Genomic DNA, 13,620 nt, shown 5'->3' with positions numbered 1-13,620 from the left:
ATCTAAAGACAAAAAAAAAAAAAAATTTATTTGCCTAAAGACAAAAAGAAACAGTTTAATCTTAACGTCCCCCTTTTAATATATTTCTTTAAAAACAATAGAAAAATGTGCAAAGGACATAAAGCCAGGACATAAATAAATAGTCTCAAGAAGCCATATCATATCATTGTTTTGAATGTATTAAGCTTTTACAGAAACTCAAATATGAGAACAACTTTTTCTGAACATACATAGAAATGCTTTACAGTCTCCATGAGAAATACATATATTTTATTGAAATAAACTTTCAAATATTTGTTACACTTAAGTGAAAGATGAGGAGTGGAGGAGATCAAATTTGAGTATGCTTATAATGGAACATAAAAAGAAGGTTTTGATTTTTTAAATGGAAAACATGATTGACATAAAACAGCTAAATGTAAACACCATGACACTTCAGAAAGAAGTGAAAGGACAAATAATAAGTAGTAGAATAAGGAAGATGGGAACAAATCCAAGTTCCTCCTTTACTATTTTCCCTAATTATTAATTTCCCTCATATAACTCACTATGATTTTACTTGAATAAAGACAGAAATCTTTGTAGCAAGTTTTTAAATGCTTGCTTCACCTGCTGGTTCCATAGAGTATAAATAAAGGGGTTCAAAAGTGGGGCAACAGAGGTATTGAGAACCGTGACTCCCTTCACTAAGGAGATCCTCTGTTTGGCTGAGGGTTTCACATACATAAAGATGCAGCTGCCATATGAGAGGGAGATGACAATCATGTGAGAAGAACAAGTGGAAAAAGCTTTTTTTCTCTGGTTGGCAGAAGGAATTTTTATTATTGTCAGGGCAATATATGTGTATGATAGAATCACTAATACCAAAGTGATCAGTAGAGTCATCAGGGCTAGGATGAAACTCAGCATTTCAAACAAATGTGTATCTGTGCAGGAGATTTGCAGGAGAGGAACAGTGTCACAGTAGAAATGATCGATGACATTGGAGTTACAGAAATCCAAGGTTAAGCCTACAATGAGTCCTGGAAAAATGATGAGGAAACCAGCCATCTAAGAGCTAAGGACCAGCTGGATACAGATTTTGTTGCTCATGATGGTTGTATAATGCAAGGGTTTACAGATGGCAACATAACAATCATAGGACATGGCGGCCAGGAGATAAAATTCAGATGCACCAAGAAGGAAAGCAAAAAATAACTGAGCTGCACAACAGTTATAGGTAATGGTTTTGTCACCAGTTGCCATGCTAGCAAGCAATTTGGGAATACAGACTGTTGTATAGGAAATTTCTAAGAAGGAAAAATTTCGAAGAAAGAAATACATAGGAGTCTTGAGATGAGAATCAAGCAAAGTGAGGGTAATGATAGTCAAGTTGCCTGAGATGCTTAACAAATAGGTGAGAAGCAGGAAGATAAATAGCACAATCTTCAATTTGGGGTCCTCTGTCAATCCTACTAAGATAAACACTGTCACTGATGTACGGTTTTCCATTATTGCCTCCTGATCTGCTTCTGGTCCGGTGAAAATATTGAGAAAAAAATTATGCAAAAGGACCAGAAAACATGAAGATGACAATGTCAGAACATTAGTAATTGCTAAAGGAGTACTTTTTGGATATGATTACTTTGGATAAGATAAACTAGCGAAAGCTGTTACTTTTCTTTTGAGTACAAGCAAATATGTTGTACAAATTTGATGAAATAAAAAAGTACCTTATGTCACTTTTATATTCTGGTTTAGTTATATTTATGATAATGAAGTGAAGAGATGAATATGTATGTGAAAAAATTTGATTTTTTCTTAATATGTAAGTATGAACACATCATATTACTTACACTCAGTCTTGCTGATGATTTCATAAATAGCATTGCCTTAAGAAGCTGACAGTGGGAGCAACAGAGAAGCAAGAAGCAAATGGTATATAAATGTGTATGATGGTTGAAAACAGAAACCCAGCTTTAGGCTTAAGATACATAATGGAAATAATTCAGTATAATAATGTTCATATCTCTTCAGTTCGGCCTTTTACCAATCTACTCAACTAACTAAAACTATTTCCTACAGTTCTTTCTGATTTGTTTTGTAAATTAGTGTAATGTATTTTGTCCCTATTTCAACTACCTCTCTTTTTCTGTCACTCTTCTCTTTTACCATGGCCTATTCCAATATTAAACTTATCTGATTACATAGAGAACCTGACTTGAACAAAATCAATCAGATTTAATGTTTCTTCAGATTATAGTTCTGAAAATGGGAAGAGAATAATAAAGCAATATGCAAAATTAGTAAGGGTTCAGCATGAGGGAAAATGAAATACGGTAGAAGAATAAAAGGAAGAGAAAAGGGAGAATAGAGGCAAAGCAGAAAGGGAAGATAGTAAAGACAAAGACTTACCATTAAGATTGAATTTCTCTTCAGATAAGAATTCTATTTACCTCTTGGCTTTTAAACTGATCTATAGATCAAGGCGGCAAATATGTAATTTATCTTTACTGAGGTGAATAAAAAAGAGAAGCTCTAGTAAATTTTACTCTAATGATCTGTGTCTGAGCAAGGTTTCAGACACTTACAGGTAATACTGACTGCCCTGAAAATATGGTAAATCAAAAGTCAAGCCACATGAAATGAAGTTGATTATGTGGCTGAGAATTTTATAAGCTCGTACTAAGTTAAATGTCATGGATCCTCCTAGGTATAAACATATCATCCCTTGAGAGGATGACTTCATTATCAATTATGTTTTGATGACTTCATTATCATTTATGCTTCTTTAGTGACTTCACCATCAATAACAGACATTAATTAACCAATTTTTATAGGTCTATGGAGAATGCACTCTTGTACACTGTAAAGGTATATGACACTAAGAGAATTGCAGTTTACCAATGTTTTGAGGGATGCTGGGAGGGATTGGGGGCAGGAGGAGAAAGGGACGACAGTGGATGAGATGGCTGGATGGCATCACCAACTCGACGGACATGAGTTTGAGTGAACTCTGGGATTTGGTGATGGACAGGGAGGCCTGGCATGCTGCAATTCATGGGGTTGCAAAGAGTCAGACACGACTGAGAGACTGAACTGAATGTTTTGAGGAGACAGGATGCATGTGTGCATGTAGCAGTATACAATGCCCCATGAACTTAAGGATAAATAAGACTCAAGTTTACTATATGGCATTGGAGACTAGGAGAGAAGATTTCTCTGGGGCTTGGGACTGTTGGGGAGATGAACAAGAGAGAATGTTTAAAGAGAGGATGGATCCTCAGTTGGGCATTGGAGACAGAGTAGGAAGTAGAATAAAGCCTTTTATGTAGGATAAATAGTGTCAACAAAGCTACATAAGAATGAAAACTCATGAATTAATAAAAATTTACCAGAGACATTATGAAATATAAAGTTTTATCCAGGGAATATTTAAGGCTCTGAAGATTCTGTCTTTTAGTATCAAAATATAATAACATCTTCCTAGTATTTGCACACATTTTCCCAAATCTAAGGGATAATCTCTGAGGAAACTAACTGTATTGTAATGGAAATAGTCACTTGAGTCAGAAACAGATCTATCATCCCGAGTCAGAATTAAATTGGACCTAGCTTTCCTATTGCTCCATAATACTCAATATACACTGAAACAGTGTTTATATATATTATATAAATAAAATATATAGAAAATTTATTAATCTTATTTGTATTTACATTAAAAACTGAAAGGAAATTTGCTCCTTTAAAAATCATGATAAAACTTATTTTATTTTATTTTTTTATTTTATTTTATTTTTAAACTTTACATAATTGTATTAGTTTTGCCAAATATCAAAATGAATCCGCCACAGGTATACATTTGTTCCCCATCCTGAACCCTCCTCCCTCCTCCCTCCCCATACCATCCCTCTGGGTTGTCCCAGTGCACCAGCCCCAAGCATCAAGTATCGTGCATCGAACCTGGACTGGCAACTCGTTTCATACATGCTATTTTACATGTTTCAATGCCATTCTCCCAAATCTTCCCACCCTCTCCCTCTCCCACAGAGTCTATAAGACTGTTCTATACATCAATGTCTCTTCTGCTGTCTCGTACACAGGGTTATTGTTACCATCTTTCTAAATTCCATAAAATGGTGATATTTAATAAATCAATTTCAGGCCACCTACAATTAAAATAAAATCCGAAGAATTAAATTTAAATTTATTAACACTAAGCAAGCTTAGAATTTTTTATTTATTTTCAATAATATGTGGATTTATATATCAGTTTGCAAAATACACTGAAACTTACAAACTGTTACCTTCCAGTTCAGTTCAGTTCAGTCGCTCAGTCGTGTCCGACTCCTTGTGACCCCATTAATCACAGCATGCCAGGCCTCCCTGTCCATCACCAACTCCCAGAGTCCACCCAAACTCATGTGCATTGAGTCGATAATGCCACTCAGCCATCTCATCCTCTGTCATCTCCTTCTCTTCCTACCCCCAAATCCCTCCCAGCATCAGGGTCTTTTCCAATGAGTCAACTCTTCACATGAGGTGGCTGAAGATTGGAGTTTCAGCCACAGCATCAGTCCTTCCAATGAACACCCAGGACTGGTTTCCTTTAGGATGGACTGGTTGGATCTCCTTGCAGCACAAGGGACTCTCAAGAGCCTTGCCCAGCACCACAGTTCAAAAGCATCAATTCTTCAGTGCTCAGCTTTCTTCACAGTCAACTCTCACATCCATACATGACCACTGGAAAAGCCATAGCTGTGAATAGACAGACCTTTGATGGCAAAGTAATATCTCTGCTTTTTCATATGCTATCTAGGTTGATCATAACTTTCCCTCCAAGGAGTAAGCATGTTTTAATTTCATGGCTGAAATCACCATCTGCAGAGATTTTGGAGCCCAAAAAATAAAGTCTGACACTGTTTCCACTATTTCCCCATCTATTTGCCATTGGAGCAGATGCCATGATCTTAGTTTTTGAATGCTGAGCTTTAAGCCAACTTTTTCACTCTCCTCTTTCACTTTTATCAAGAGGCTCTTTAGTTCCTCTTCACTTTCTGCCATAAGGGTGGTGTCATCTGCATATCTGAGGTTATTGATATTTCTCCCAGCAATCTTGATTCCAGGTTGTGTTTCTTCCAGCCCAGCGTTTCTCATAAAGGTAAATAAATAGAATTACTTAGGTAAAAAAAAAAAAAAATGTGCTGTTAATGTTCACATTCCTTATATTTCTGTTGAAGAATGAAGCACTCAGATTTTTTTTTTCTTCCATGGTGTCACAGTGAAATAGGTAATTTTTAAAACTCAAATGGGAGAAAATAATAGCAAATGAAGCAACTGACAAACAACTAATCTCAAAAATATACAAGCAACTCCTACAGCTCAATTCCAGAAAAATAAATGACCCAATCAAAAAATGGGCCAAAGAACTAAACAGACATTTCTCCAAAGACATACAGATGGCTAACAAACACATGAAAAGATGCTCAACATCACTCATTATCAGAGAAATGCAAATCAAAACCACAGTGAGGTACCATTTTACACCAGTCAGAATGGCTGCAATCCAAAAGTCTACGAGCAATAAATGCTGGAGAGGGTGTGGAGGAAAGGGAACCCTCTTACACTGTTGGTGGGAATGCGTACTAGTACAGCCACTATGTAGAACAGTGTGGAGATTCCTTAAAAAACTGGAAATAGAACTACCTTATGACCCAGCAATCCCACTGCTGGACATACAGACTGAGGATACCAGAATTGAAAGAGACACGTGTACCCCAATGTTCATCGCAGCACTATTTATAATAACCAGGACGTGGAAGCCACCTAGTTGTCAATCAGCAGATGAATGGATAAGAAAGTGGTGGTACATATACACAATGGAGTATTACTCAGCCATTAAAAAGAATATATTTGAACCAGTTCTAATGAGGTGGATGAAACTGGAGCCGATTATACAGAGTGAAGTAAGCCAGAATGAAAAACACCAATACAGTATACTAACGCATATATATGGAATTTAGAAAGATGGTAACAATAACCCTGTATATGAGACAGCAAAAAAGACCCTGATGTATAGAATAGTCTTTTGGACTCTGTAGGAGAAGGAGAGGGTGGGATGACTTTGGAGAATGGCATTGAAACATGTATAATATCATATGTGAAACAAGTCACTAGTCCAGGTTCGATGCATGATACTGGATGCTTGGGGCTGGTGCACTGGGATGACCCAGAGGGATGGTAAGGGGAGGGAGAAGGAAGGAGGGTTCAGGATGGGGAACACGTGTATACCTGTGGCAGATTCATGTTGATATATGGCAAAACCAATACAATATTGTAAAGTTAAAAAATAAAATAAATAAAATAAATTTAACACATGTAGACATTTTGTGATTAGCCATTTGTAGCTCCGATCAGCAATTTATAGACTATCCAAATATCTCCTTTATTCTTTATATTCACAATATTTAAGTTAATAATAATACAGCATAGCACTATAATTAAACAACTGTTTATCCTAGCAAGTGATTAGGGTTGTTTATTTCCAGGAAATATCCTAAAGAGTAAAAAAATTTCTCCAAGACATTCAGATTCAAAGGCATAGTTTCCCTGTGGATCTTTGGTTTGTTAGTAAACAATCAACCAAAGAGATGTCAATATGGATACAGACTTTTTTCCTATCTCCTTTAACTACATTCTCAGGAGTTTCTCAACAAAATACACTGTATTGAAGTCACCATGCACTCTTTTTACCTTCATCTATTTAGAAATTTATTCATTCCTTCCTTGAATACATATTTGCCATGTGCTTGAAATGTGTCAAGCATGCTTCTATGTAATGAGCATAAAACTGTAATCAAGATACATAAATATAAATGTGAGTATATGAAGGGTTAAGAATTAGGTTCAGAGCACACCTGGAAGATTTCCAGTTTTAATTCAACACGTAAAGATCTGAGAAGTCATCACTCATGTCTCTATTACCAGAAAAAGCAGAAAAAAATTGAAGATCAATGGCTTTCTTGTACCTATTAGAGAACTGAGGTAGCAAGGCAAACCACCACAGCAAAATCAGGAGAAACAGGCCCACCTAGAGAGAGGGAGCCAAGACCTGCTTATTTGGAGTCAAAGCCATAAGCTGACAGGAATGCTTTAGTTCTTCAAATTGATAAATTTATACATGCTGAATGTCTACAGGGGAATGCTTGTGGGGTAGTGTGAAAAGTGAGAAACTCTTAGAAGCTGTTTTCTTAGGCAGCAGAGCAGGATTGCTGTGGGTTTTACTTCTAGGACTCCACCAAATTCTCAGAGTGAAAAGCAAGGGATGATCCCCTTTTGATTCTAGAGTGGAACAGAGATGAGTTATCACGAAATGTTACCAGAGCATTTCCATATATAAAGGTCTACTCTCCACAGCACAAGACTACCAGAAGACTATCACACCTGATGAAAGGGCATCTCTCACACTCTAGCCCCGAACACTCTTGTCCTGCCTAAAAGTGGAAAACAGTTGGATCACCAGAGACACTGTGATGATGATAGCCCTATAAAATAGGCCTAATACAATCAGATTTCATTATAAAGTTATAGAATGCTTACCCTCTCCCACAGCTTGATACAACATCAACAGAGCTCTGGTACAACTGAATTACAGCTGAAAGAGTGCAAGATGCAGACACTTTCTGAAGAGGAGTGCTTAAGAAAACCCCAAATCAACAAGAGATTCACAATAAAGAATGCTAGAGGAATTCGACCCTGCTAGCACCAATTGCCATAGCAACCACTAAATAAAACCTACTTCTAGCAAGATCAACAGAATACCTCACATTAAAGGCCTATTTACCTTAGTTCCTGTTACTAGACAGATCATTTCCTGCCTTCAACACAAAATTACAAATCATACCAAAAGGAGAAAACAACTACAGATGGAAGTGGGAAGGCAATCACCAAAAACAGAATCACAGAACTGATGTTAAAATTAATGTGTTAAAGGCTATAATGGAAAATCTAGATAAACATGAAGAGCTCCATGAAAATATAACCAGAGAGAAGAAAACTCTAAGAAAGAATCAAAACAAAATGTCAGTATTGAAAAAAGTAGAGTGAAAAGAGGGCTTCCCAGGTGACACTAGTGGTAAAGACCCCACCTGCCAATGCAGGAGACATAAGAGACATGGGTTCAATCCCTGGGTCGAGAGCCCCTGGAGGAGGGCATAGCAACCCACGCCGTATTCTTGCCTGGATTAGAGGAACCTGGCAGGCTATGGTCCAAAGTGTTGCAAAGAATCAGACACGAATGAGGTGACTTAACAAACATATAGTGAAAATAAAGAATGCCTTTTATGAACTCATTAGTAGACTGAACATTGCTATCGAGAGTAGCTAGACAAGCAGAGTTTCCAAAAGTGCGATAAGGCGAGAGAATGAGAAATGAGACACAAGAATCCAGAGAAAAGTAGGATCAGGGGACCAACATCACTCCAAGGTGAAGGTGCTGAAACTGAATCCAAGCCAGCTTTATTATACTTTCAGCCGTGAATGAAAGAATATGCGGGGAGTTAAAATATAACTCATGTGGCCTTCAGGGCCAAAGAACAAAATGATCATTAACCATTGAGTAATTAGGAAATAGTAATCAATAACAAATCAGTAACTAAGACTAATATTCTTATCTATAGATTTTCCACCAGATATGTAAAACATGTGACTCCACGATGCCAGTTGAGAAACAGTCTGGGGTCAGATTTCTGACCCTAGGATCATATCTGGTTTTCAAGATTATGAACTGCTCCCTCTGGACTTGTTCCAAAAGTCTCATGCTTTATAGCATCCAGTTTATCAATAATTATAAATTTATTTTGCAGCCCTTGCTGGGGCCTGCTTTTCTTTTATTCTTCCTGTCTCCTACACATAGCCAAGGAAAACTTTAGCAAGCTTGAAGACAGGTCAATAGAAAATCCCCAAGCTGAAATACAAAGAGAAAAAGGATAAAAACAGTCAAGCAAAAAGAAAAAAAAAAAAGCCCAGCATCTAAGAAGTAATGGACAATTTCAAAACATGCAACACATGTTTTATTGGAAAACTAGGAGAACAAAGGAAAAACAGAGCCAGAGAAATATTTGAAGTGACAATGACTGAGAACTTTTCAACATTAATGTCAAACACAAAATCTCAGATCTAGAAATTTAAGACAAGACCAAACAGGATAAACACTTCTCACTTCTCCCTATGACACCCTCCAACAAAACTAACTAACTAAATAAAATTACACTTAGTCATAACATATTCAAACCACAAAAAAACTGGATGCAAAGAAAAATCTTGGAAAAAAAAGCCAGAAAAAAAAAATCTCTAAAGAGAAATTGAATAGGAGTTTAGTTTCTCATCAGAAACTGAAAGCAAGAACAGAGGAGTGAACTACTTAATTTTTTTAAAGAAATAAATACTCAGATAAAACATCCTTCAAAGGTGAAGAATAAACAAAAGCTTGCTGAGAGAAACTGCCATAGACTGGAATGTTTGTGTCACCTGGTCACAGAGTCGGACAGAATCTAGTGACTGAACAACAACAACAAAATTGATATGTTGAAACCGAATACCAAGTGGAATGATATTTGAAGTGGGGCTTAAACGTGATGCTTATAAGGAGAGACCCTCAGAAATGACACTAGTGCCCATTTAAAGAGGCCCTAGAGAGCATCCTTGATCTATTCTTCCATGTGAGGACATGATGGAAAGACTATTAAATCTATTAATATGTAGCAGGGACTCCTTGCCCTGTGCTGTGCTCAGTCGTGTCCAGGACTTTGTGACCTTGTGGGCTGTAGCCAACCAGGCTCCTCTGTCCGTGAAATTTTCCAAGCAAGAATACAGAAGTGAACTGCCATTTCCTGCTCTAGGGGATCTTCCTGACCCAGTGATTGAACCTGAGTCTCCTGCATCTCCTGCATTAGCAGGCGGACTCTTTACTATTGAGCCACCTGGGAAACCCCTTAGACACTGAATCTGCAGCACCCAGATCTTACACTTTTCAGCCTCTGGGATTTTGAGAAATACATGTTTGCTGTTCAAGCCACTCAATTTATAATATTTTGTTATAGCAGCTCAAGTGGGCTAAGAGAAATAAAAACAGAGAATCCATTTGCAACAGACTTGCCCTGTTAAATAAAGTTCTTCAGGAAAAAGGCAAATGATATATAGGTCAGAAACTCAGATATACATCAAGAAAAGGAGACTATTGAAGATAAGATAAAGTATAATTACCTTTGACTATTCCAATATTCTTGCCTGGAGAATTCCTTGGACAGAGGACCTGGATAGGCTACAGCACATGGGGCAGCAAAGAGTCGGACACCACTGAGCAACTAATCCTTTCACTTTTCACTTTCATTTTGCTAACCTATTGGTGCTAATAAGTAGCACCAATTCTCTTAGTTGAGTTTTAGTAAAATTAATTACAAATCCAACATCATTACTAAAAGTTTGAATGGTAATATTCTGAGATCCAACTAAGATTACCTTCAAATTCCTGTCTGTTTCATTGTTCTCCCTGCTTCACTCCCTATTTTTTTCATCTTTACTTTCATTTTCCCTCTTCTTTCCCTTCTTTTATTACTTCTTTATTTTTTTTTTTTTTGCTTTATTCAACATTTTTAAAGAGAAACTCCAACAAGATTGTCAGTGAAATAATAGAAATTTATACAATGCCTTCCCTGAAGTTGGCTTAAGGCTCAACATTCAGAAAACTAAGATCATGGCACAGGTCCCATCACGTCATGGCAAATAGAATGGGAAATATTGGAAACAGTGGCCGACTTTATTTTTCTGGGTTCCAAAATCACTGCAGACGATGACTGCAGCCATGTAATTAAAAGACACTTACTCCTTGGAGGGAAAGTTATGACCAACCTAGACAGCATATTAAAAAGAAGAGACATTACTTTGCCAACCAAGGTCTGTCTTGTCAAGGCTATGGTTTTTCCAGTGGTCAAGTATGGATGTGAGAATTGGACTATAAAGAAACCTGAGTGCCCAAGAATTGATGCTTTTGAACTGTGATGTTGGAGAAGGCTCTTGAGAGTCCCTTGGACTGCAAGGAGATCCAACCAGTCCATCCTAAAGGAGATCGGTCCCGGGTGTTCATTGGGAAGACTGATGTTGAAGCTGAAACTCCAATACGTTGGCCACCTGATGAGAAGAGCTGACTCAGTGGAAAAGACCCTTATCCTGGGAAAGACTGAGGGCAGGAGGAGAAGGAGACCACAGAGGATGAGATAGTTGGATGGCATCATTGACTCAATGGACGTGAGTTTGAGTGAACTCCGGGAGTTGGTGATGGACAGGGAGGCCTGGCGTGCTGCAGGTCATGGGGTCGCAAAGAGTCGGACATGACTGAGTGACTGAACTGAACTGAACTGAACTGAATGGGTAACTTGAACATTTAACAATTTTGAAGAACCAATGGCTTCAAAGTTCCTGCATTTGAAGAACAGCATACATTTACATAATCAAAAGTCAGACTAATCCCAAGTATAACAAAAGACCTAAGCATCTCACGATCCAACTACTAAACACCAAAGATAATGAGAAAATATTTAATGTGGCTGGAAAAGAAAGACTAATTACATACTATGAACACTGGGGAACAATGGCATAAAAAATTTCTAACTTCTTCACAAACACTGGAGGCCAGAAAACAAAAGGGAATCTTTATAGTGTTCTGAAAGAAAAAAAAAAAATTGTCAACCCAGAATTCTGTACAGTGAAACTACCCTTCAAAAATGAAGGGGAAATAAAGATATTTTCAGATAAAATAAAATTAAGAGTATTTTCCATTAACATATTTGCTCTCCAAGAAGCTGTCAACAGTATAAATTATGTATGGGACTTTTCAACAGATGCCAAATTGGTTTATAACTGAAGTGTGTAACAGAGACTTGGTAGGGTATGAGAAAGACAAATATTATAGCAGTTTAAACAAACAAAAAAATTTATTTTTGTCCCTTTGAAATGTTCAGACTGGTAGGATGAAAATATTCAATGAAGACTTAGAGGTTCTAAGCTAATATCCCTGCAATGCTGTCAGGAAGCTGGATGAGTTCTATTAATATCTTGTTTATTCACCATTCCTACTGTAATTACTCATCATCAATGTGCCAAATAGCTAGCCATCACATCTGCATAGCAACAGTGAGATAGGCTAGAGAGGAGGAAAAGGGAGAACACTGTTTATCAAAGAATAATTCCTGGAATTTGCACAAAGTATCTTGATTTACATTCTTCAGACAGAATTTATTCACTGGGCCACAAGTTGCAAGGAAGTCTGGTGAGAGACATAAATAAATATTTCACTAACACAGAAGAAGTGGATAATGCTTACTTATTAGGAAATATCAATTTAAGACTGAATAAAAAATAACACAAACACTAATGAAAGGAAGCTTTTAGAATAGAGATGGAATTGCATACAGAACATGAAATGTCTAGAGAATTGATAATGGTGCATTCAGTATAAGGCACAACTCTTTTCTATGACAGGCTAAATTCTTACACTGACTTACATGGTCACTTTTTATTACCAATAAGAATGATTCGTTTTTTCCTTTTTCTGTTTCCAAAACATTATCTATGTATTTAGGATTTCAAAACATGAATGCGTGGGAGGGCAAACAGAGGAATCAAAACTGAATTCTCTGGAGGCATAGTTTAAAGTAACATAAAAAAAGAATATATATATATATATATATATATATAATTATATCTTTTCAAATATTTAGTGCATAGAGAGAACTCTTGTATAACATATAAATTTGTGATCCTTTAGGAATGGGTTTCTTAGATTTCATATCCTCATAAGATTTCTTCATAATTATTAGTTATTTTCCTTTGGGGCACAGGAGTATAAATACTCCAAGGGATCAAGTGTTGAATAATTTTATATGGCATAGTAGGTAATACTTAGAAATATATTCAATGCATATATAAGCAAATTGTAATGGGCAAATGCAATACATTAGTCAAAAAATCTGAAAATAAGCTTTAATTACAAAGTATTTACATTTACAAATTTGCCAAAAATATATTATAAAAAAACAATCATTCACTGAGGGCTGGAGTGAGATCCAGAAAAGAATAAAATATCAGCATGCTCTGTTCAGTATGATGATAAAAAAATTAAATATTGAGGTAGAGATGACTTTTTCTGAATAAATCTGTGTATATATATCTTCTCTCAAAAAATATTTGAGTTTTTAAGTGTTTTTGGCAGACTACTTGAGTCCAAACATGCTGAGGCCCAGCCCTGCCTGATCCAGGATATTCGAAGGGGAGATGGTGTTGGCGACCTATTTATTTATTTATTCATCAAAGATATAAAGAATAATAGAATGAGGATAGCTCAGTAGGAAAATTCAGTGGAGAAAAGAGGCTGAGTAGCTTGGTTTACACGGGAAATCAATATAATCTGTGACACCAGGTTAGCTCTGACCACGGAGGCCACAGGCACCCTCTCGAATAGCGGAAGGTGCCCCACCTTAGACACCTTCTCAAGTGGGTCTTAGAAGCCCAGGCAAATAAATGGTCGCAGAGGATTTCCATGCTCCAGATGGAGACTCAGCTGGAAATTGAGAAGAAAAATGACAT

At 36.8% G+C, this 13,620-nt stretch overlaps 1 pseudogene; it reads right to left on the bottom strand.

The window, feature by feature from the left end:
- Nucleotides 1-555: 555 nt before the first annotated feature.
- Nucleotides 556-1,491, bottom strand: LOC112584331 (annotated as a pseudogene).
- Between the last annotated feature and the right edge of the window lie 12,129 nt (nt 1,492-13,620).

Source organism: Bubalus bubalis, chromosome 4, assembly GCF_019923935.1.
Source record: "Bubalus bubalis isolate 160015118507 breed Murrah chromosome 4, NDDB_SH_1, whole genome shotgun sequence".
NCBI classification, from domain to species: Eukaryota; Metazoa; Chordata; class Mammalia; order Artiodactyla; family Bovidae; genus Bubalus; species Bubalus bubalis.
The sequence above is the reverse complement of the archived record's forward strand: the minus strand, read 5'-3'. Positions and strand labels throughout refer to the sequence as shown.